Source organism: Chiloscyllium plagiosum, unplaced genomic scaffold (assembly GCF_037043375.1).
Source record: "Chiloscyllium plagiosum isolate Xiang-an unplaced genomic scaffold, Cpla_swu_hap1 HiC_scaffold_21, whole genome shotgun sequence".
NCBI lineage: Eukaryota > Metazoa > Chordata > Chondrichthyes > Orectolobiformes > Hemiscylliidae > Chiloscyllium > Chiloscyllium plagiosum.
This window is the reverse complement of record NW_028270159.1, coordinates 65,232,340-65,256,872: the sequence shown is the minus strand read 5'-3', so window position 1 is coordinate 65,256,872 and position 24,533 is coordinate 65,232,340. Positions and strand designations below refer to the sequence as shown.

Sequence of the window (24,533 nt, the reverse complement as noted above, 5' to 3'; positions counted from 1 at the left end):
CATTGGACAGCTGTGATCATCCAAAGATAGCAAAATTGAAAATCCTTGATAACAGCGACGAGAGTGGGATTCGAACCCACGCGTGCAGAACACAATGGATTAGCAGTCCATCGCCTTAACCTCTCGGCCACCTCGTCACATATGTCACGGCCACATTTGACCTTATGAATAAGTGAATTGTGTAAATTATGCTGAGCAGCAGATATTTCTCCATGGTATTGGTGAAATGATAAATAGTACAGGACGGTTCCAATAGTATCGTCTTACCTCTGAGTTGTGGGGCAAACAGACTCCCACTGTGACACTCTGCTCACAGTCATCTGAACAAAAATGAAGAAATGACGATGTAACAAGGTCTGTTGAATTCTGTGAAGATTTAAAGTCAACGGACTGAAGAGCCCGTGACAGCAGGAGGTGTAAAGTTGTCTGTGAGGAATTGTTTTCCAGACTGGAGGAGAGTGCATAGTGCTCAATGTCATTATTCAGAACACCTTTCTTCCACTCAGATATTTTTGACACGCACTTGTGTACAGGACAGGCAATTTTGAAATCCTAAATAAGGCTAAACTGACAATTGAATTCAACAATGCAAAAACCTTGATCTGTATCATTTTCCTGGCTGTGTGACACCAAGCCACTGTATGATCACAGCAACACAGTGAGCAAGTGTCAGAAGGAAAATGAGTGCAGTGCCAGAGCGAATGCTGAGAGCAGCAGTTGACACACTGACAAGTGCATTCCCCTGAACAGGAAAACTTCCCAAACAGCAGACTGCGGTGGAAGAATTCAGAAGGGGTTTACATTTTGGAATTTGATGCCAGAGACACAATGGAGATCTGTTATTGAGTCTGTTCAAGATGAAGGTTTTAAGATTTCTACAGATGAAAAACAAAATAAAAGGCTCATGGATAAGTGAAGGCAAAAGTTGAAGTTGCACATTCTTACATCTTTGCAATGAGTAGCTCACCACTTGCCTCACACAGGGTCAGAACCACTGGTGAGGATGATCGTATAATCGCAGTGACCAGCCATGGAATCAGAGAAACTCGGTTTCCCAACCGTTAATGTACAACCAGGAATGTGGAGGTAAGCATTAATGTGTTGCTCCAGTGACCAGTGCACGGTATCTCTGTGCCAGTATAGTGGGCTGCGCTCTGCCGAAGTTTTAAGTTTGAGCCTCACATGGAGCAGCATCAATTTGTCGTGTTGAGGGGTACGGGTAGAAGGTGATATTGAGCAATGTCACGTTTATGGGAAAGTACCAGTTTTTGTGGATTGAGAAACGACCTTTTCAGGATAATGACATCTTGATCAACAAACATACTGCAAATACTTAAAACGTGAAGAGACATGTGTGGAGGGAGAGCCGAAGGTGATTTTTCAGCAGACGGTTAAAGTTTCCCATGTGCACTGCGTTAAATTCCGGGAAAATAGATGTTGATCTGTTTTCATGTTATGTAGATTGTTGCAAACTCGCAATGGCCATTGTAATAATAAAAAAAAAATAGACTGATCGCATAGGACCGTCTGAATATTGTATTCACTTTTAGTCTGAGCATCTTTCAGCTGGAATGGTGTGCTGCAGAGCAGCACAGAGGGTTAAAAATACAAAAAAGACAGAGTAGACGGTGGTGGATATCAGAAAGCGTGAAATGCACCTAACGTCATGTGAATGTGGTCAAATCTTTTAGGTGTGGCGTCTCCAAATGACGATTCAATTGCCACTCATTAGGATGTAACTTCTGTCTGCAGTTATTTTACGACATCAGCCCCATTTACAACGCTTCACCTTGAAAAATACGCTTTATCTTTCAAATCCAGGAACTTTTTATAGTCAATTTTATTCAGCTGAACGTGTTCATGAAGTGTCTTTGTGTCTGAAAACAACCAAATCGAAATTAATCCACACCCACACTTTTCCTTTCTTTCAATGGTAAATTCCCTCCTTGTATGTTTGTTCGTGTGTTTTTTAAAACACTATGAAATCATAAATCTATGTTTTATTTCCAGAAAGTCATTCAGGAATTCAGCAACTTTATTGAGTGGAAGAAACTCTCATCCAATCTTTTCTTAATCATTCACTAATGGTTTTGAAGCTCCAACTAAAGTTGTTGATTCACTTAAAAGATGGAATTTCCCCGATTTAGTCACTTCAAACCACACGTTATGAGAAAATCCTCTTTTGTTTACTTTTAAACTTGAGTGTTTCTGGTCCAGCATTTCCACATGTCGTGAATAAACTCCGTCATTCTGTCCATAATGCGGATGAAATCATTTCTATCCTTTCTGATGTTTTTATATCTCAGTACACCCCGTCGCTGGGCTTCCTCATGTCTTGCTAATCAGTAAGCAGCGTCTGTGCCCTTCCTAACCTCTTCACATGTCTTTGTTGGAGAATAAGGACAAGGATTACACACAATGCTCCCACTGAGGATGACCTAAAGATTTCACAGTTACAAGATGAACTATTTGCTTTAAATTTGATTTCTCTAAATCTCCATGATCTGAGTGAGTGTCAGCTATTTCTAAAGGTAACTGAAGTTCAAATACATCACAGTAGGGCTCGAGTCATTCCAGTGCAGACTGGTTCTGGACAATAAATATCATTACCAAAAGCCACCGTAGGTCTGAAATCGACACTTTGCACATAGAAATTGTCGTTTCTATTGTGTATCATATTTCCGTGTTCTTGCCCACTTTGTTTATCACTTCATGTGTCCTTGTATTGAGTTCCACTGAATGATTAATTTGTGAATGTAGACATCTCCTTCACCTCTTATTCGAAACTCCATGGAGCATTGAATAATTGTACTCATATGCTTCCAGAGGACAGTCCTGCCATTACTGGGATGAATCAGTGAACATTCCACACGTATCCTCGAAGGCAAGGATTTCCTTCTACAGTTTATGAGATCATTACAGCACTGAAACCCATGCGTGCATTCATCTAACCTAAAACTGATGCTGCAAAACTTTCAGACTAAGATTTTGCAATCTGCTTGCTTTGCTTGTCCTGAAAGTTACATTCCACATTGTGGTATGTTTGTGAATGTTAGCATTTTCTGAATCTTGAGCAATGACATTTAAATTTTACCAGAACACGATCTTTCACTGTTCTCTGTTTCCCTTATGGTTCCCCATTTAATATACTGTATTTTATCAGTATGTCTTACTTTTTCAACAATTCAAACAATCTCGCTCCTGATTACCAAACCGAGAGAATGCTATAATTTTGTTAATTTATCTGCAGTGCAGCTGTAGGGCGCAGTGATCAAGTGGAAAGGCATTGGTCACGTGAACCAAGTAGCAGTAGCGGGCTTTTGAAATCTGGCCATTCTATCGCAGTCATATTCAAAACATTCAACATAATCTTTAGTCAAATCATATTGGTAGAAAATAAGAAAAAAAAACCGAAAGAACCGCCGATGTTGAAAATCAAACAAATACAGAAGTTGCTGGAAAAGTTCAGTATTTCTGACAGATCTGTGGAGGAACGGACCAATGGATCAGAAACTGGATTCGTGATGGAAGAGCACAGCAGTTCAAGCAGCATCCAAAGAGCAGTAAAATCACCGTTTCGAGCAAAAGCCCTTCATCAGGAATAAAAGCAGAGAGCCTGAAGAGTGGAGAGATAAGCTAGAGGAGGGTGGGGATTGGGAGAAAGTAGCATAGAGTACAATAGGGAGTGGGGGACGGAATGAAGGTGATAGGTCGGGGGAGCGGAGAGGGTGGAGTGGATAGGTGGAAAAGAAGATAGGCAGGTAGAACAAGTCAGGACAAGTCACGGGGACAGTGCTGATCTGGAAGTTTGGGACTGGGGTGAGGTGGGGGAAGGGGAAATGAGGAAATTGTTGAAGTCCACATTGATGCTCTGGGGTTGAAGTGTTCCGAGGCGGAAGATGTGGCGTTCTTCCTCCAGGCGTCTGGTGGCGAGGGAGCGGCAGTGAAGGGGGCCCAGGACCTCCACGTCATCGGCAGAGTTGGAGGGAGAGTTGAAATGTTGCGCCACAGGGCGGTGGGTTGATTGGTGTGGGTGTCCCAGAGATGTTCCCTAAAGCGCTCTGCTAGGAGGCGTCCAGTCTCCCCAAAGTAGAAGAGACCGCATCAGGACCAAGGGATACAACAAATGATATTAGTGGATATGCAGGTAAAACTTTGATGGATGTGGAAGGCTCCTTTTGGGCCTTGGATAGAGGTGAGGGAGGATGTGTGGGCGCAGGTTTTGCAGTTCCTGCGGTGGCAGGCCAAAATGCCAGGATGGGAGGGTGGGTTGTAGGGGGCGTGGACCTGACCAGGTTGTCACGAAGTGAACGGTCTTTGCGGAAGGGGAAAGGGGCGGGGAGGAAAATATGTTCCTGGTGGTGGGGTCTGTTTCGAGGTAGCGGAAATGTCGGCGGATGCTTTGGTTTATGCGAAGGTTGGTGCAGTGGAAGGTGAGCACCAGGGGCGTTCTGTCTTTGTTACAATTGGAGGGGTGGGGTCTGAAGGCGGTGGTGCGGGATGTAGACGAGATGCGTTGGAGGGCATCTTTAACCGCGTGGGAAGGGAAATTGCAGTCTCAAAAGAAGGAGGCCATCTGGTATGTTCTGTGGTGGAACTGGTCCTCCTGGGAGCAGATACGGCTGAGGCGGAGGAATTGAGAATACGGGATGGCATTTTTGCAAGAGGTAGGATGGGAACAGTTGTAATTCAGGTAGCTGTGGGAGTCGGTGGGTTTGTAAAAAAATATCAGTGTCAAGTCGGTCGTCATTCATGGAGATGTAGAGGTCCAGGAAGGGGAGGGAGGCGTCAGAGATGATCCGGGTAAATTTAAGGTCAGTGTGGAATGTGTTGGTGAAGTTGATGAATTGCTCAACCTCCTCGTGGGAGCACGAGGTGGCGCCAAAGCAGTCATCGATCTAGCGGAGGAAGAGGTGGGGAGTGGTGCCGGTGTAATGACGGAAGATCGACTCTTCTCCGTAGCCAACAAATAGATAAGCATGGCTGGGGCCCATACGTGTGCCCATGGCTACCCCTTTGGTCTGGAGGAAGTGGGAGGATTCGAAGGAGAAATTGTTAAGGGTGAGGACCAGTTCGGCCAAATGAATGAGAGTGTCGGTGGAAGGGTACTGTTGGGGACCTCAGGAGAGGAAGAACCGGAGGGCTTGCAGGCCCTGGTCATGTTGGAAGAAGGTGTAGAGGGATAGGATATCCATGGTGAAGATGAGGCATTGGTGGCCGGGGAAACGGAATTCTTGGAGGAGGTGGAGGGCGTGGGTGGTGTCTCGAACGTATGTGGGGAGTTCCTGGACTGGGGAGATAGGACAGTTTCGAGGCAGGTAGAGATGAGTTCAGTGAGGCAGGAGCATGCTGAGACAATGGGTCGGCCAGCGTGGTCAGGCATGTGGATCTTGGGAAGGAGGTGGAATCGGGCAGTGCGGTGTTCCCGGATAATGAGGTTGAAAGCTGTGTTTGGGAGATCTCCTGAGGTTATGAGGTTCTGTATGGTCTGGGAGATGATGGTTTGTTGATGGAGGTGGTGTCATGGTCGAGAGGCGGTAGGAAGAAGTGTCCTTGAGTTGGTATTAGGCTTCAGCGGTTTAGAGGTCAGTGCGCCAGACGGCGTGAATAAAATTCATTGATGCATGGACGGAGGGGGATGAAGGTGATTCCTTTGCTGAGGACTGATCGTTCGTCCTAAGTGAGGGGAAGGTCTGGATGGATGGATCACAGTTAACGTTTCAGATCAATGCGCCGTCACCTAACCACTCTACAGTCAGCCCTGCCTCAGTTGAGGACCATACTCTCTCAGAATTGCAAAGGACCCACTCTGTACTATATCTTCAGGAGAATTCATACTCTCAACAAACAGTATTTCAACTCCATCTCAAACATCAAAAACTATAAGTACAACAAACTTTTATCTACCCACCTCCATAACCAGCGCTCCTCAAACTTTCAGGAAGAATCCCCCGGCCTCTGCTACTGCTCGGACGCAATTTGTAATGCGGCTGGTGAATCAGCCCCCCCCACGCTGATTGATGATGTTACTTCCGCCCACATCATGGCCATTCCCAAAACCACTTCCGCCCCTCACAATTCCTCATGCATCACACGTGACATCCTTCCGCCCCTCACATCATCGCTGATGTCACACGCTCTTTGACTTCCGCCACCCCAACTGCCGTGTCTTCTACCACTTTCACCCCCCACAACACCACTCACCTGCATTCTGCTGATACGCCCCCCACAGATCCCACTGTCACCATCCCCGCCCCCCAGAACCCTGAGGGGAACACTACACCTGCTCATGACTCCACCCCATTCCCTCCACCATCACACCCACTCCAGTTACAGGCTCCGCCCCCACTCCCAGCTCCACACCCACACCAGATAGAAGCTCCCAGCAGCTCCCACCATCCATCCAGACCTTCCCCTCAATGAGGACGAACGATCAGTCCGCAGCAAAGGAATCACCTTCATCCCCCTCCGTCCACGCATCAATGAATTTTATACACGCCGTGACGTCGAACCCTTCTTCTGCTGCCTCCACCTCCGAACTTACTTTCACAATCAGGACTCCCGCCCACCTTCCGAGGACTCCTTCGCCCATCTCCAACACACTGCATCCACCTGGACACCCCGCGCTGGCCTATTACCTGCCCTCGAACTCTTCATTTCCAACTGCCACTGGGACATTAACCACCTCAACCTGTCTACCCCCTCCCCCACCTAAACCTCTCACCCTCACAACGCGCAGCCCTCCAATCCCCCTGCTCCAATCCCAACCTCGCTATCAAGCCAGCAGATATCGGGAGCGCAGTGGTGGTCTGGCGCACTGACCTCTACACCGCTGAAGCCAAATACCAACTCGAGGACACCTCTTCCTATCGCCAGATGCTGCCAGATCTGCTGAGGTTTTACAGCAATTTCTTTTTTTGTTTGAGATTGGCAGATATTGTGCAAGGTTATGAGAACAATGCTTTCTAGAGGCAAACAGGCTGCACGCACCTGGCAGTGTGAAATGAAAGTGGAATAATGAATGAGTCGACAGTGTGATGCTGGAGAAGCACAGCAGGTCAGGCAGCATCCGAGAAGCAGGAGAATCGAATTTTCAGGCATAAGCCCTTCATCAGGAATGAGGCTTGTGAGACGGCCTGAGGTACACTGCTGAAGACAGGCGCCAACTCGCTGATACATCTTCCTACTGCGCCCGATCACAGCCACACCTCCCATCATCTCCCAGACAATCACAAGCTCATCACCTCTGGTGAATCTCCCACCCACTGTCTACAACCTGATTGTCCATGAACCCACCGCTGCCAGATTCTACCTCCTTCCTAAGACCTGTTGTCTCAGCCTGCGCCTGTCTGGCACGATTCATCTCTTCCTACCTCAACACCTTCATGTCTCCCCAGTCCAGGAAATTCACACCGACGTTTGTGATACCAGCTGTGCACTTCATCTCCTCCAAGGCTTTTGTTTCCCTGGCCCCCAACGCGTCATCTTCACCTTGGACATCCAGTCCCTGTACACATCCATCTGCCATGATGAAAGTCTCCAAACCCTCTGTTTCTTCATCTCACCCCATCCCAACTAGTACCCTTCCATCGACACCCTCATCCACCTGGCTGAACTGGTCCTCACCCTCAACAACTTTTCCGTCCAATCCTCCCACTTCCTCCAAACCAAAGGGATAGCCATGGGCACCCGCATGTGACCTAGCTATGCCTGCCTGCTTGTCAGATATCGGGAATTATCCATCTTTCGCAGTGACACTGGCACCTCTCTCCACTTGTGCCTCCACTACATTGATAAATGCATTGGCGCCACTTCGTGCTCCCACGAGGAGGTTGAACAGTTCAGCAAGGGTTACCAGCATCTTTCACCTCGACCTCAACTTTAACTGGATCATCTTGGCAACTTCCCTCCCCTTCATGGACTTGTCCATCACCTTCTCCAGCGAATCACTAAGACAGACATATACTACAACCCCACCAACTCGCACAGCTATCAAGACTACACCTCCTCCCACCTCACCTCGTGTAAAAAAGCAATCCCTTATTCCCAGTTCCTCTGCCTCCACCACATCTTTTCCCAGGATGACCAATTCCACCTCAGAAAGTCCCAGTTGGTCTCCCTCTTCCATAATCGCAAATGCCCTTCCTACGTGGTTGACGATGCCCTCCAGTGCATCTCATCCACTTCACGCACTACCGCCCTTCAACCCCACCCCTCCCGTAACAAGGACAGAAACCCTTGGTCCTCAACTTTCACCCCACCAACCTCCGCATAAAACACATCAGACTCCACCACTCCTTCCATCTCCAAACACACCCCACCATCAGATATATATTTCCCTCCTACCCCTATCAGCATTCTGAAAAGACCATTCCCTCCATGAAACCCTCGTCAGGTCTACAACCCCAAATAAGCCCACACCCCACTACTGGAATCTTTCCCTACCACCACAGGAAGGGTAAGGGTAACACGAGCGCCCACACCACTTCACTCATCTCCGTCCCTGGCCCCAAGGGATCCTTCCACATCCGTTAGAAATTCACCTATACCGCTTGCAATGTCATCTACTGCATCCGTTGCACCCAGTGTTGTCTCCTCTGCATCAGGGAGACAGGACACCTTCTTGCAGATCATTTCAGAGAACATCTCTGGGACACTCGCAGCCATCAACTTCACCATCCCGTGACTGAACACTTCAACTCCTCCTCCCATTCCGTCAAAGACGGAAAGGTCCTGAGCCTCGTTCACCACCAAACCACAACCACCCAATGCCTAGTGGAGGAACGCCAAATATTCCGCCTTGGGAATCTTTCACCGCACAGGATAAGTATCAATTTGAACAGTTTCCTCATTTCCCTTCCCCCAAGTTCCAAGCCTCAAACTTAGAACCACGCTCTGGACCCATTCCATCTCTGCTCCTTCTGAACTATCAACTTCTCCCTCATCTTCATCCAACTATCGCTTTCCCAGCTTCATCTCCCAAACCCCACAACCCTAACATTTATCTCTCAGTCCCGACTCACAAGCATTATTCCTGGTGAAGGGTTTATGACTAAAACGTGGATTCTCCTGTTCCTCGGATGCTGACTGATCTGCTGTGCTTTTCCAGCACCACACTCCCGATTCTGATCTCCAGCATCTGCAGTCCCAACTTTCTCCTAGGAATAATCAATGACCTCGGAGTGAAGATTTACCGGATTGCAGTGATCACAGTGGGACTGAGTTTTGCATTTATTTTGGGTGAGGGCAGGCCGGATCTGAGACGAGCGCTTAACACCTAAACAACGGGAATGGTATCCGATAGCGAAGTTAGGGCAGGCTGAAGTGAAGTGGAAAATTCTGTCAGACGGTGGATCAGTACGACTGCATCATATCACCCAGACTGGAAAAGACATGCAGAAGGAGCAAATCAACTTCAGTGCAGGCACAAAAACAGGTAAACTGGAAAGAAGACAATACAAAACAATGAGATGGAATGGACTTGTTTATGAGAAAGGATTAAATATTTAAGCTATTTTACATACAGACTGTCATCACATTGGAAAAAGGAACTTACAGGAGTGTAACGAGGATATTTGTCTATGACATCACAATTCCAAGAGACATTGACGTATTATCTTCTGGAGCAGCGTGGCCAAGTGAACGCATGATCAGTCCATCAACCAGAATTCAATACTTCAAAGCTCTCCCCTGCGATGTACAACTTATTTGCTGCTCCTGTAGTCAGATCCCAATCGCTTCACGGTCTATCTTTCTCTGCTTCCTGTCTCACGTAAACTCTTGAAACCTGATCAAATCCCTAGTTTCTGCTTTAACCCATATTTTATAACTCCCGAGCTGACGCAGGTACGAGTGACCAATTGGCCCTTTCGAGCGCTCTCACTCTGTATGATCTGTATGATAAAGTGCACTGTATCTGATCCGCAGGACACATAGAACATAGAACATAGAACATAGAAGAATACAGCGCAGTACAGGCCCTTTGGCCCTCGATGTTGCGCCGATCCAAGTCCATCTAACCTATACTAACCCACTATCCTCCATATACCTATCCAATGCCTGCTTAAATGCCCATAAAGAGGGAGAGCCCACCACTGCTACTGGCAGGGCATTCCATGAACTTACGACTCGCTGAGTGAAGAACCTACCCCTAACTTCAGTCCTATATCTACCCCCCCTTAATTTAAAGCTATGCCCCCTTGTAATACCCGACTCCATACGCGGGAAAAGGTTCACACTGTCAACCCTATCTAACCCCCTAATCATCTTGTACACCTCAATCAAGTCACCCCTAAACCTTCTTTTATCTAATGAAAACAGCCCCAAGTGTCTCAGTCTTTCCTCATACGATCTTCCTTCCATACCAGGCAACATCCTGGTAAACCTCCTCTGCACCCGTTCCAGTGCCTCCACATCCTTCCTATAGTATGGCGACCAAAACTGCACACAATATTCCAGATGAGGCTGCACCAGAGTCTTATACAACTGCATCATGACCTCAGGACTCCGGAACTCAATTCCTCTACCAATAAAAGCCAGTACGCCATATGCCTTCCTCACCGCACTATTTACCTGGGTGGCAACTTTCAGAGATCTGTGTACATGGACACCAACATCCCTCTGCTCATCCACACTACCAAGTATCCGACCATTAGCCCAGTACCCCATCTTTTTGTTATTCTTCCCAAAGTGAATCACCTCACACTTAGCTACATTGAATTCCATTTGCCACCTTTCTGCCCAGCTCTGCAGCTTCTTTATATCCTGCTGTAACCTGCCACACCTTCCTCACTGTCAACAACTCCTCCGACTTTCGTATCATCCGCAAACTTGCTCACCCAACCTTCTAACCCCTCTTCCAGGTCATTTATAAAAATGACAAACAGCAATGGTCCCAAAACAGATCCTTGCGGAACACCGCTAGTGACGGCACTCCATGAAGAAACTTTGCCATCAACGACTACCCTCTGTCTTCTTCCATCCAGCCAATTCCTAATCCAAACCTCCAACTCACCCTCAATGCCATATCTCCGTATTTTCTGCAGTAGCCTACCATGGGGAACCTTATCAAACGCCTTACTAAAATCCATATATACCACATCTACCGCTTTCCCCTCATCAACCTCCTTCGTCACCTTTTCAAAGAATTCAATAAGATTTGTGAGGCACGACCTGCCCTTCACAAAACCATGCTGACTATCCTTGATCACATTATTCCTATCCAGATGTGCATAAATCCTATCCCTTACAATTCTCTCTAAGACTTTGCCCACAACAGAAGTGAGACTCACCGGCCTATAGTTACTAGAAATTGGTCCGTGTGACACACTGCAGAAATTATCCCATCCCAGCGGACTGAGCTGCCTCCATTGATAGAGCTGTCTCCATTGGTAGAGTATCACACAGTCACAGCGAATATCTTTTGATGTCATCCTCGAAGGTACTTGCTACAAAAAAGCTGAAGACGGCTGGAAACTGCTGTCGTCAGTGCGATATACAGAGGCCTAGCAGGAGCCTCGTGGGCCCATAAACCAGAAATCAATAATAAAAATATTCTTCTTTTTAGAAGAATCCGAATCAGACCATCATCTTAACACTTCCTGGTGAGAAAATGGATGTGGGAGAGCGGACAGTCACAATTGGTTCCAGCATTTACAACCTTGGTCCGTGTGACAACAAAAGCAGAAACCTGGAGCTGTTTACCTTGCTTCTGAAAAACAGGTTAGTAAATTTTGAAGAGCATAGATATTTCTTCCTGGTGTTCATGAAATGATCAAGAGCAGAGGACCGTTCCCTGAGTATGGTCTGACTTCTGGGTTATGGACTGTGATATTCTGCTCACATGATCTGAACACAAATGACTCAGTGACAAGATCTGCTTAATCGGATTCCGTGAAGAACAGAAGCCGATGTAATGAAAAGACCAATAAGAGCGGGAATGCAGCAAATTATTTTCCAGTCTCGAGGAGAATGCACAGTGCTGTTTCCAGGGGTCAATAATGTGTGGAGTTTGCACGTTCTCCCCGTGTCTGCGTGGGTTTCCTCCGGGTGCTCCGGTTTCCTCCCACAGTCCAAAGATGTGCAGGTCAGGTGAATTGGCCATGCTAAATTGTCCGTAGTGTTAGGTAAGGGGTAAATGTAGGGGTAGGGGTAGGGGTAGGGGTGGGTTACGCTTCGGCGGGTCGGTGTGGACTTGTTGGGCCGAAGGGCCTGTTTCCACACTGTAAAGTCATCTAATCTAATCTAATCTAAACTTTGCAAGCAGCGTTGGGTGTTATTGTACTGCATCTTTTGTATAATGGTGCAAAAGCACGGAACGTTTGTATAGAGGGGATAACTTCAAAATCCCCAAAGAGGCAAAACACACGAATGAGGTAAACAACAAAGTAACAACACAATATGGTGTTACATCACGCGGTAAACTTCCCTGCTCAAATTTCGTTCAAAATCGCTCTTTGTATAATTCCTAAGACTGATATTCGAACAGTGAATGGTATGTCAATACAAACTGCTCTGATCTCACAACTTCAGCATTTCATATGTCCCCTTGTGTATGTCTCGCAATAGTAATTGATCCCTCACTGTGTTACTTCAGCACACGTAGAGAAGAAATAACTATAAGAACAACAGTCAAGTATGTGACTGGGATTTGACACGATTCTGTTGCAACCAATCCATTCAGCTGTAATTGAAATTGCTTCCACCTTTCCGATGTCGGTAATAAGATTGCACAGCTTCGTGGTGAGTTTTCATGCATTGCATTAGACCCAGCATCCTTTCTCAGGTTGAAATATACAGGGATATAAAGACATAATGATAGACACGGGCAGTATTTACTGGACTATAAAGACGTTAGGAATGACACGGCCATGATACCATGTCGTTAGAAACAATGGAAATGAGGTGTACTGGGAGATAAAGCCACTAGAAACGAAAAGGGGCGGTTTAATGGGATGGTGGCATAGATAAGGAATAATGCGGGAGAAATCAGGAAAGACTGAGTTGTGTCTGAAAAGAAGTTATCCATCTGATGTGAAGTTAAGAGTAAATACGAGGGAAATCTCCTCGTTTTGGTGAGTGGAAACTAAAGGTTAGAACTTCAAACCCATCGGGGCATGTAAAAGAAGTTTGGATAGGCATTTTTTATTCTGAGAGTTATTGAATTCGGAAATGAATTTTCAGAAATAGAATCATTTTAGGAGGGGATTCAAGAATATTTGAAAAGCGAGTGCAGGCAGACAAGGAGAGAATTAGATTGGATTAGATTCGATTAGGTTACTTACAGTTTGGAAACAGGCCCTTCAGCCCAACAAGTCCACACCGACCCGCTGAAGCGCAATCCACCCAGACCCATTCCGCTACATTTACCCCTGCCCCTAACACTACGGGCAATTTAACATAGCCAATTCACCTAACCTGCACATGTTTGGACTGTAGGAGGAAACCGGAGCACCCTGAGGAAACCCACGCAGACACGGGGAGAATTAAACAGCGACAGTCATTCTGGGCTGCCTGGATGGGGATGCAAAATGGAAACGTTCCTGAATTCGTTAACATTCATGTGAAAGAAATTGCATGACGCCTGCAACAGAAAATGTAAAGTATAAGAAGAGAGCTAGTGGAGTTGGAAGGTGCAGCAACTCATTCAACATGAAATATTATATACTGTGAATGCACTGAGCTGTTTGGTTTCGCTCTGCATTGAATGGAAGTCTGTCAGCTGTCCGCTGACTAACTGGTTTATGAGAAAAGTGAGACAAACAGTGTGGGACTAATTCTCTCACTGTCTCAGGTTTCCACAAGGATCATCATCTCCCCCGCTCTCCTGTTCTGTAATACTGTGGTGCCTCCAGTGAGCAAGATTTGGTCTGTCGATGTAAAACATCATTATCATTGCCATGTGTTGTCTTGAAAATTTGATCATAATCAAGGGAAAGGGGAGTGAGTCTATTTAATACACTTTTATCTCCGCTTGAAAAGTCCTGCGTCAAGACTCAAACTTATTCCAGTTTGACCCTTTATTCCTCCCAACAGCAAAACTACTTGCCCAGATCCTTTACCAGGTTTACTGACAACAGTCAAACTCTACAAAGAGATAAATCTAATACTTTCGATTGGTTGAATGAGCTGTGCAGCTTGCAGGAAATTGAATGATATGAAACGATTTATACAGACTTTCCCAGGATGTAATCCAGCGCTGGGTCAGCGATTTGAGGAAGGTCATCAAGCTAAAACTTCACCTCTGTTTCTCTATCCAAGTGGGGATGAATATTCACGTTGGGAATATTTGCAGATTTTCTGTTCATAATTGGCATGTTTAACAAAGGCAAAACTTTTCCCTACGTCAGAAACTGGAGTATTCAAATAAATGCTACTTTATTCAACATTGTTTTCAACTGCGCTTCAGTCTGATCTTCAATAATCCCTGGTCAATGTCAGTAACAACATCTTTAGATAAGCATTGAACTTATAGCCTTGGCATGTTATGCACTTTTAAGTATTCAGCGCGGACCAACTGCGTGACAAGAGCCGCAGACAGCGAACCTGTCACGTGACCAATACGAACCTTGAGAACTTTAACTCAACTGCTCTACTTTTGCTGTGATTATTAGATTCCCTACAGTATGGAAACAGACCTTTCGGACCCAAAAGTCCACACCAACCCTCCGAAGAGTAACCCAATCAGAAACATTTCCCCTCTGACAAATGCACTATGGCCAATTTAGAATGACCAACTCATCTGACCTGCACAATCTTTGGACTGTGGAGGAAACTGGAACACCCGGAGAAAACCCACGCAGAAACGGGGAGAATGTGCAAGCTCGACACAGACAGTCCACCGAGGCTGGAATCGAACTTTGGACCCCGTTGAGGCAGCAGTACTAACCACTGAACCACAACACTGTGGGATCTTTGGTGGTGATGTGCTGCCCCACTGGTACCTCAGTCACTCAACCTACTTCATTTCCCTGAAACGTCTCGTTCTGAAATTAAAGATAATGCAGTCAAGGTGAAACTGACATGAGCATGTGATTATTGAAGCATTAGGTTCACGAAAAGGATGCAAAAGGGACACAAAAAATGTGAAAAAAAAGACGACATTGAAAAATGGGTTTTCGTTGGTTCCTGCGTTGTTTACAGACAATGTTACATTGCCGCTGTCGCAGGGCTTTTCTTTCGATCAGCTCCAATCGGCACAAAATTCGAATCAATGAAATTTCGACGACTTCCTTCTGAAAGTTCAAACAGGTAACATGAAACATTTTGCGTTCATTCATAATCTTCACCATTCCTACATCCAAGAACACGTTGCACAGTTTGCATGAATGTTGAAGATGTAAGAATGTTATGCAATAATAAAAATTCAATTACAGTTTAAATCGTCAAGTAGGTAGAATGCACAGAAAGTCTCAGCATGTCAGAAATTCATGTGACTAGAACTGCAGCCCAGCAGATTGGATACCTGTCCCTGAATCCCAATATCCACACGTTTGCTTGCTCCATGTACCCAGTTGGAAACCTGGGTGAAGGAGCATGTAGTCTGACAGAGCGCCTGAGAGAGTTCATCACTATCTGATTTAAATCAGCAATAGGAGCTGTCTGTTCTGGCTGTGAGAGCGGTAGTGTGAAGGGGAGGATTTTTATATTCCGTAGTGTCGATTCACATTGCTCTCATCATGTTAATTTTGAAAACACTCTGTAAGAAACAGCACAGAAAGAGAGGAACAGGAGGAGGCTATTCCAAATACCTGTACTACCCGCCATTTGATATCATCATGGCTGACTAAACACGTCAATGTCTTTCCACAGCTCATCCACAACAACCTGTCACACAACGGGATAAAGACATTTAAGCAATCGAACATTTCTGTGCACCTTTGGGAGGGAAATGTGTTTAGAGACAATGGGTTTCTGCACGAAATTTGCAGGTTTTGCGGGTGAGCATCTTATTCTGGTCTGAACATGATTCCGTACAAACTCACAACCAAGAAGGTAAGGAATTTCCTATGGTCAGTAGCATGGACGAGAACTCCAGACGACAGAAATTGGCGATGAATCAGCACAACAATCAATGATTCAGCTGAAAATTGAACTAAACTCCAATTCTGATGCGGTTCAAACTCACAAACTTTGAATAGCAAAGTTACCAAATTTGTAGAAATCTAACACACTTTTCATTGCGCCACAGAGCTGCACTCGCCACAATTTTACTGCACCCAAAGTTGCGGTTGTCGTGGAGAAAATGTCAACAATCACCAGGAGATGCGGAGAGTTTTTCAAGGAGTATATCTTTTATTTGCAAACAAAAACAGTGACATTCAGAAAACAAATTCTTGAATCCCCCGAAACTTAAGGTTCTTGGCATAGAGTCATAGAGTCATTGAGATATGCAGCATGGAAACAGAACCTGCTGTCCAACTTGCCCATGCCGACCAGATATCCCAACCCAATCTAGTCCCACCTGCCAGCAACTGGCCCATATTCCTCCAAGCCCTTCCTATTCACAAGCCTCTTAAATGTTACAATTGTACCAGTCTCTGCCACATCATCTGGCAACTCATTCCATTCACGTACCACACACTGTGTGAAAACGTTGCCCCTTAGGTCTCTTTTTTATCTTTCCCCTCTCAAACTAAACCTATGCCCTCTAGTTCTGAATTCCCCGACCCAGGTAAAGGACTTTGTCTATTTATGATATCCATGCTCCTCATAATTTTGTAAAACTCTATAAGGTCACCCCTCAGCCTTCGACGCTCCAGGCAAAACAGTCCCAGCCTGTTCAGCCTCTTCCTATAGCTCAAATCCTCAAACCCTGGAAACATTCTTGTAAATATTTCTGAACCCTTCCAAGTTTCATAACCTCTTTCCGGTAGGAAGGAGACCAGAATAGCACGCGATATTCAAGTAGTGGCCTAACCAATGTCCTGTACAGCCGTAACATGGCCTCCCAACTCCTGTACTCAACACTTTGACCAAAAAAGGAAAGCATGCCAAACGCCTTCTTCACTATCTTATCTACCTGCGACTCCACTTTCAAGGAGCTATGAACCTGCACTCCCAGGTCTCTTTGTTCAGCTACACGGCCTCGGACCTTTCCATTCAGTATATAAGTCCTGCTAAGATTTGCTTTCCCAAAGTGCAGCACGTCGCATGTATCTGATTAAACTCCATCATTTTATGCCTTGTAATTAATCATGTTTTGTTAGCTTATCAGAATGCCCAACTGTGTTTGTCAGAATTACCTCACTCCAGCTATACAATAAACCAATGGGTTTAGTTCCCATTGTCGTTCTCCTTCTGCCACTATGGTTTTTCATAATTCTACTTAATATTATTCTACTGTCACTATTAGGTATTCTACTGCCACCTGTGCTACAATGACCTTCCATCCCAGACTAACCTGTCATTATTAGATATTTAGCTACCCCATCTATCACAATGTTTTCCTGTCCCAAGCTTACTCTACTAACTACTGATTAGATATTTAGTGTCATATCTTTCCGTCTACAAGCGTCTCAAGCAGGCTGACTGTACTATCAATTATTTATTTAAAGTCATGCCCGAAGTATGTATTATCAAGACTTGTCCCAAACTGCCATGATGATATTGAGTAGGCAAGGGTGACTTTACTAATTGGTTTTATCTCCGTCTGCCATTGTAACCTTTCAGCCCAGTCTGACTCTGCTAATTGGTGTATGAGCATTCTACTATTCTTATCCTATCCTGACACACTGGCCCCATCCTGCCCCAGGGACCTTTTGACGAATGTAGCATTCTGCAGACCCCCTTGTAACAGATCGCCAGTAGTTTCCATGTCTTTACCCTTCCCATGCTTTCATGCTCTGTACTTTCTGTACAGTGTTCTGTTCTTTCATCGGACATCTGTTTAACTTCATCTCACTTTGCAATACATGGTCCTTATCTATGTGTGCTCTAGCTTCTCAAGTATTCGACTAAATACTCCTGACACATAGCTTTACCACACATTCAAACAGTGAATTCCAAATAAACAACACACTCAGAGTGAAAACGTTCTTCCTATATCTCCTCTGAACATCGTCTCACTTGCGTTTGACGGAGATCACTAGTTGTTAACTCTTCCCATAAGAAGTTTATTCCTATCACACATACCGATCCCTTTAATGTGCACCTTAATCACTTCCTCACTCAACCTTCTCCGTTCTCAGATAACGAGACTGAGCTGATCTCTTCTATCTTCAACATGGCGATAGTGTCGTGCTGGAAAAGAACAGCAGGTCAGGCAGCATCCGAGGAGCGGGAGAATCGACATTTCTGGCATAAGTCTTTCATTAGGAATGAGTCTTGTGGGTGGGGGCTGGGAGATAAATGGGAGGTGTTTGGAGTCGGTTGCAAGGTAGCTGGGAAAGCGAATGGTGGATCGAGGCAGGGGAGGAGGTGATATGTCAGAGGAGGACAGATGTGTGGGTCCGGAGGGTGGTGCTGAGTTTGATGCTTCAGACTGTAATAATGTAGGGGGAGGGGAAATGAGGAAGCCGTTGCAATCCACATTTATCCCGTGTGGTTCCAGGGTCCCAAGGCAGAATACGAGGCGTTCATCTTCCAGGCGTCAGATGGTAACGGTTTGGTGGTGGCTTATGCCCGAAACGTCGATTGTCCTACTCTGCACTTCACATGACAGGAGAGATGTGAAAAGCAAAGACTAAAAGTACGACAAAGACTTATAGATACAAAGTTAATGGAATTAGACACAGTGCAGACAGAATCCATTTGGTCAGTTGAGTCTGCACGATGCCATGGAAGAGATTCACACTGCCCACTGTATCTTTCTAAATCGCATTTATGATCCACCTACTAAAATAGAAATTGTTCCAAAAGCTCAGCGAGTCAGGCAGCATCAGTAGAGAGGAATCAGAGTTAGCATTGCAAATTTAAAACAGTTCCGAGGAAGGGTCTGTTGACCCGAAATGGTCATTCTGTATCCCCTGAGCTGCAATTCTGACTTTTGTCTCTGATTTACAACACTTACAGTCCATTTAGATTTTTTTTGCCATTGACCTGAATTGCACACCTTTGCATTGTGGGAAGGTATCGGAGCAGCCAGAGGAAACTCACACGGGTGAGAGAGAGAGGAGTGTTCAAATTCCACGCAGTCAGTCACATAAGTCTGGAATCGAATGCGGGTTTCTGGTGCAGAAAGGCACAGTTCCACCCACTGAGCCCTCCCAATATGCAAGCATACGTCCTGGAAGCGAATTGAACCGGTGCTCACGCAGCGACAGGCGGTGATAATATCCAGGAATTTTATGCAAAAAGAAGCCTATTTGGTATTACTGGAAATTAACATTCGCTAAACTATCCTAACACTTTTCTAAATCACTTGACCTATAGCCTCGTCTGTCTTGGCATCACAAAATTCACATCTGAATACTTCTGAAAGTTATGAGGATTTCTGACTCTCCAACCTTTGCATGCACTGAGTTCCAGATTTCAACCAACCGCTGTTTCTAAACATTTGTCTGCGCATTCACTCAAATCTTTCCTCTTCTATCCTTAAGTGTATGCCACCCTGCCTTTCCCCCGTGATCGATCTCACCATCAAAGAGAAACGTATATTTCAGTCTACACCATCCATATTCTTGATTATTTTGTACATCTCAATCAGGTCTCCTCTCAACTTCTTCTGCTACAAGAAAAACACCTCCAGACGATCCAATTTCTCTTCATAATTGAAACTCTTCTACCCAGACAATATCCTGGTCAATCTGTCCTGCATCATTTCTAGTGCTATCATATCCGTGCTATCATGCGAATTTCTGAACTGCACACAATAGACTAGATAGTGCCAAATGAGCAAGTGAAATACATGATGTAGAATTCCACAGGAAGAGGTACTTTCAAATAAATTTTCTTTTCCTCACTGCTACTAATTGTCCTTTTTCCTGAGCCTGATGTTCCAATAATCTATGCTCCATGTTGTAAAAGCTGCGACATGAGAAATGATCTCACAACCACGGAATCGAAATGGAATGATTGGTTTGAAAGTGAGGACGTGGTTGTTCTATGATGGTACAGAGGCGCATGAAATGCCAAAGCTGGGAGTGTTCCTGGTCAAAGGCGGGGCGGAAGGGCATATTTGTCTCCGTTCATTAGATCATTAAGATATAATAGCAGCATTAACCCGCACTACAGATTGGCTCAGCTGAAGCGTGGTGGAGCCTTAAGTGAGAGGTCGATTAATTGAAAGCATTCTCTGAAATTTTCCTTAACAAAGCGCCGTTTTGTTACTTTGACAGTAAGAGCTGTTTTTGATCACATCGTCTCCACATCAGCCTCTTGCTCCCAATAAACACTCCAATCCAGCGTACATCACTTGCATTCCGACATAGCCGCATGTCATATTCTCATTCCCTCTGTGATAATTGGAATTGACAATGTCCTTCTCTGAGATGTAGCAATGTAGCATGAAGTTGATGGTGTAGTGAACACAGAAGAACAGAGAACACAGAAAACGTACAGCCCAAGAACAGACCTGAGCTGATCCACTGTCTAAAACTATCACCCAATTCCAAACAAACTGTATCCTTCTGCATCCTTCTGCACTACTCATGCATCTGTCCAGACGCACCTGAAATGAATCTTCCGTGCTTGCCTCTACTACCTCTGCTGGCAACACTACCCAATTACCTACTACCCTCTGTGTAAAATACTTCTAACGTCGACCTCTCTTAGACTTTTCACCTCTCACCTTGAAAGCGTGACATCTCATTATTGAATCCCTCACCTTGGGAAAAAAGCTTATATCTGTCCACCCTAGCTATACTCTTCATGATTTTGTAGATGTCAATCAGGTCCCCCTCAATCTCGTTTTCTTTAATGAAAACAAACATTATCTACCCATCGTCTCTTCAGAGCTAGCATCTTCCATACCAGGCAACATTCTCATAAACTTTCTCTGCACTCTTTCATAAACGTGCACATCGTTTTGGTAATTCGGCGACCAGAACAGTGCACAGCATTCTAAATGCGGTTGAACCAAAATCTTGCACAATTTTAGCATGACCTGCCAGCTCTTATACTCAATGCCCCGTCCGGTGAAGGCACGCAAGCCATATGGCTTCTTGTCCACTCGATCCACCTGTGCAGCTACATTCAGGGTACAAAGGACATGAACTCCCAGATCGTTCTGCTCATCAACTTTACACAAGGCTCTTCCATTTACAGTATATTCTGCTCGAGAATTAGACATCCCAAAATGCATTACCTAACATTTGCCGGGATTCAACTCCATCTGCCAATTCTCCACTCAACTCTCCTATCTATCTATATTCTCCTTCATTCTTTGACAGTCCCCTATGCTTTCTGCTTCTCCACCAATCTTCGTGTCATCTGCAAATGTAATGGCGATATTTGGACCAGCAACCCTTGGAGAATGGAGCATGGCAGCTGGTAGTAATTAGATTTGATGAATAAAATCTGGAATATAAAGCCGCTCAGAGGAAGAGTGACAAAACGTTTTAATTTGCTGAAAACCCATTCATTCATTTCCCTTCAAAAGGGAAATCTGCCGTCCTGAGCGAGACCTGCCAATATATGACTCCAGCCGCACAATAGTACGGTTCACCCATAAATTCCCTCCGACTCAGGTCAAGGAGAGTTAAGGATGAACAACAAGTGCTATTCAGACTATGATGGTCACACTCCGTGGGAGAATGAGGAAGGATAAAAAAGATACATGGATGATGGGGATCATTGGGAGTCGTCTCAGTGTGAACTCAAATGCAACTGCTTATCCAAACTAAACAGACACAAGGCTACCCACGCCGCAATGAAGGCATGTCCATACGGGCGGGGTCTGCAGGAAGGGATTCAATTGCCCGGTGAAGTATAAACTCACTTGCTCAGTCACAAAGTGGACAGGTCATTCACCACTCCCATACTTGATCGACCTGCAGAGTCACCATCAGGTTTACAAATGACAGCAAGGGTCCGATTCTTCTTTTATTTCAGGTATTCATCCCATCCAAAAATGAAGCATGTTTGGATGCCTGTTTCCAGTGGAGTGCCACTGTTACCTGATGTTGATCAATAATTCAAACTTCGTTGTAGGAGTCATGGTTTAGAAGATTACAGAAGATATAACAATTGGTTGTGTAGTTGACGATGATGAATAATTTCAGGGGCCGCAGGGATATAACAATCAGGTAGAAAGGAAACATTTGCGAATGTAAATGAATCCAGACCAAGAAGTGGTAATGAATTTGGGAAGTTGAAACAGTAACAGTGAGGATTCTGAGTGGTGTACAGGAACAAAGAGATCTTGGAGTGAACATTTACAGATCTCTGAAGATTGTAAGACAGGGAGATCAGTTGTTCGAGAGGGGTTTTGGATATTTTCTATTGTTGACTACAGGTTGAGGATGGTACTCGATCTTTAGCAAGCGCCAGTTGAGGAGACAACCAAAGGAGTGTGCACAAGTCTGGTCAATGCATTAATCAACATTTTTAAAAATTGTACGATAAAAGATGGAGGGCTGAAGTATAACTCTTTGCCCATCAAGACCCGCTTCATCACTCAATGAATTTACCACTGATTCCTCTCCAAGTCATATTGCATGTGTCTTGGAGGGTAATTTGCAAACGGTGACGTTTCAGTGCATCTTCAACATTGTATCATAGTCAGTAAAGTTTTCGAACATTGAAGGTTCTGTCAACAAAACCTGGATGATATACTCCAGGTTTCTCGGTGGTGCACTCTGTTGTAATTGTGCCTTAGCAATTAAGGGAATAAATATTCAGGTATTGAAGAATGTACAGTTTAGTGACTGCATTGTCGTGGAAGGTGTCCAGTTCCTTCCGTACTATTGAAGCTGCACCCCCCGAGGCAAATGGAGAGAGTTCTGTTAAAGTCTAATTTGTGCATTGCGGACAACGTAGGCTTCACGGAGACGAGAATTGAGTTACTAATCAAACAAAGTCGACGGACGGACAAGATACTGTAGTCAACTTCTTTATATGGGCGGTCAGGTTCTATTTCTCCTAAATACTAGCTCCCAGGACGATTACACGGAGGAATTCAGTTATAATGAAGCCATTGAATGTCAATCTAATATGATTAGATTCTCATTTGTCAGAGTTATCATTGCTGTATTTGGTCCTTCTGTGGATCAATCCGATTTCAATCGCTTTCTGATTTCAAGTTCCAATTCCCAGCTGCGCCTGAACTTTCAACCAGTTTCCTCGCCGAAATTTCTCCACCTGTCATATAACTTCGTAAGGACGCTGTAAGAGCCAGCAGAGATTTACAAACATGTTGCTAACTCTGTATCAAATGGAGTTTCGTGGAATGATTGGTTAGGCTGGGATTATTCTCCTTGAAACAAAGGAGGTGGAGGGGAGCTCTATATTCACATAATAACAATTATAAACGTTCAATATTCACTGGATCTTGACAGGGTAGATACAGGCAGGTGGCTTGCCCTATGCTGTGAGGAGAGCATCAATCGACATGAACACAGAATTAGGTATTGCCTATTTATTTCAGAATTGATGAGTAATTTCTTTGCTCAGGGGCCAGAAAGTCTGTGGCATTTTTGTAGCACCCACTGTTGAGGTTGAGTTGTTGGGTATTTTCAAAATCTGCCAGATAGTTAATCAGAAAGATGATGGAACTTTGTCGAGGTAAGTAAGCAGAATCGAGTTGAAGATTATCAGATCAACCATGAGTTCATTGAATGTTGGGACAGACTCGATGGGCTGAGGGGCATACTTCCACTTTATTTAACATTTGGTCTTACGCCTTATTTTATGCATAAATTCAGAATTGTGAGGGGATGGGCTGACGTGATAGGAAACGTTTATGAAATAGATCAGACAGATCAGGAACAAGGCTCATAAACTCAGGAAGAAGAAATGTGCTGTGCCCTGGGTGCAACAAATGACACTGGGCACAGCACAGGTGGCTGTGTCCAGAAGCTGTGATTGCTGAAGAAATATGGTAGACTTTATACAGTTCGCAAGTCAGTGATCACGCTGGATGATGGATCGTTGTATGATTCACACACAGCAGAAATTTGTGGAAAAATGAAAGGTTCGTTTCATTGGAGAAGATTTCTGCGGTTCCGATTCCGAGTGACTGTTTGAAGTACTGATCAGATCATTGTGTGAAGTGTTTGGTTAAAATACTCATTAACAACACCACTGGATAAACATGTGCTCCCGATCTCTTGTAATCTGTTTCTCTTTCTTTCGATGTAACTTCACAGAAAGACAAGATGGAATGTGGGGCAGAAAGAAAAATGCGTTCTTTCTTATTACAACAATTTAATGCACAATTGAATAGAATGACTGCTCTCGCTCTTCATTTCGACTTTAATGTGGTATCGATTGCTAGTGAATCTCCCGTGCAGTGAACAGCAAGAAGAAGATTCTCGATCCAGTGTATACCAGAGTGTGAGATGCAAAGTAAAACTGCTGGAGCGGTTTCTGAAGTTAGCAACCAGAGTGTGACTCGAATCTGTGAATGTGGAGAACAACAGTATAATAACCCACCA

General features: G+C 44.8%; 1 non-coding gene across 1 annotated transcript; it reads right to left on the bottom strand.

Annotated features, from left to right (window-relative positions):
- Window positions 1-55: 55 nt before the first annotated feature.
- trnas-gcu (transfer RNA serine (anticodon GCU)) lies at window positions 56-137 on the bottom strand. The gene has a single exon. It is a non-coding gene; the product is annotated as a tRNA-Ser (tRNA).
- Window positions 138-24,533: the final 24,396 nt, after the last annotated feature.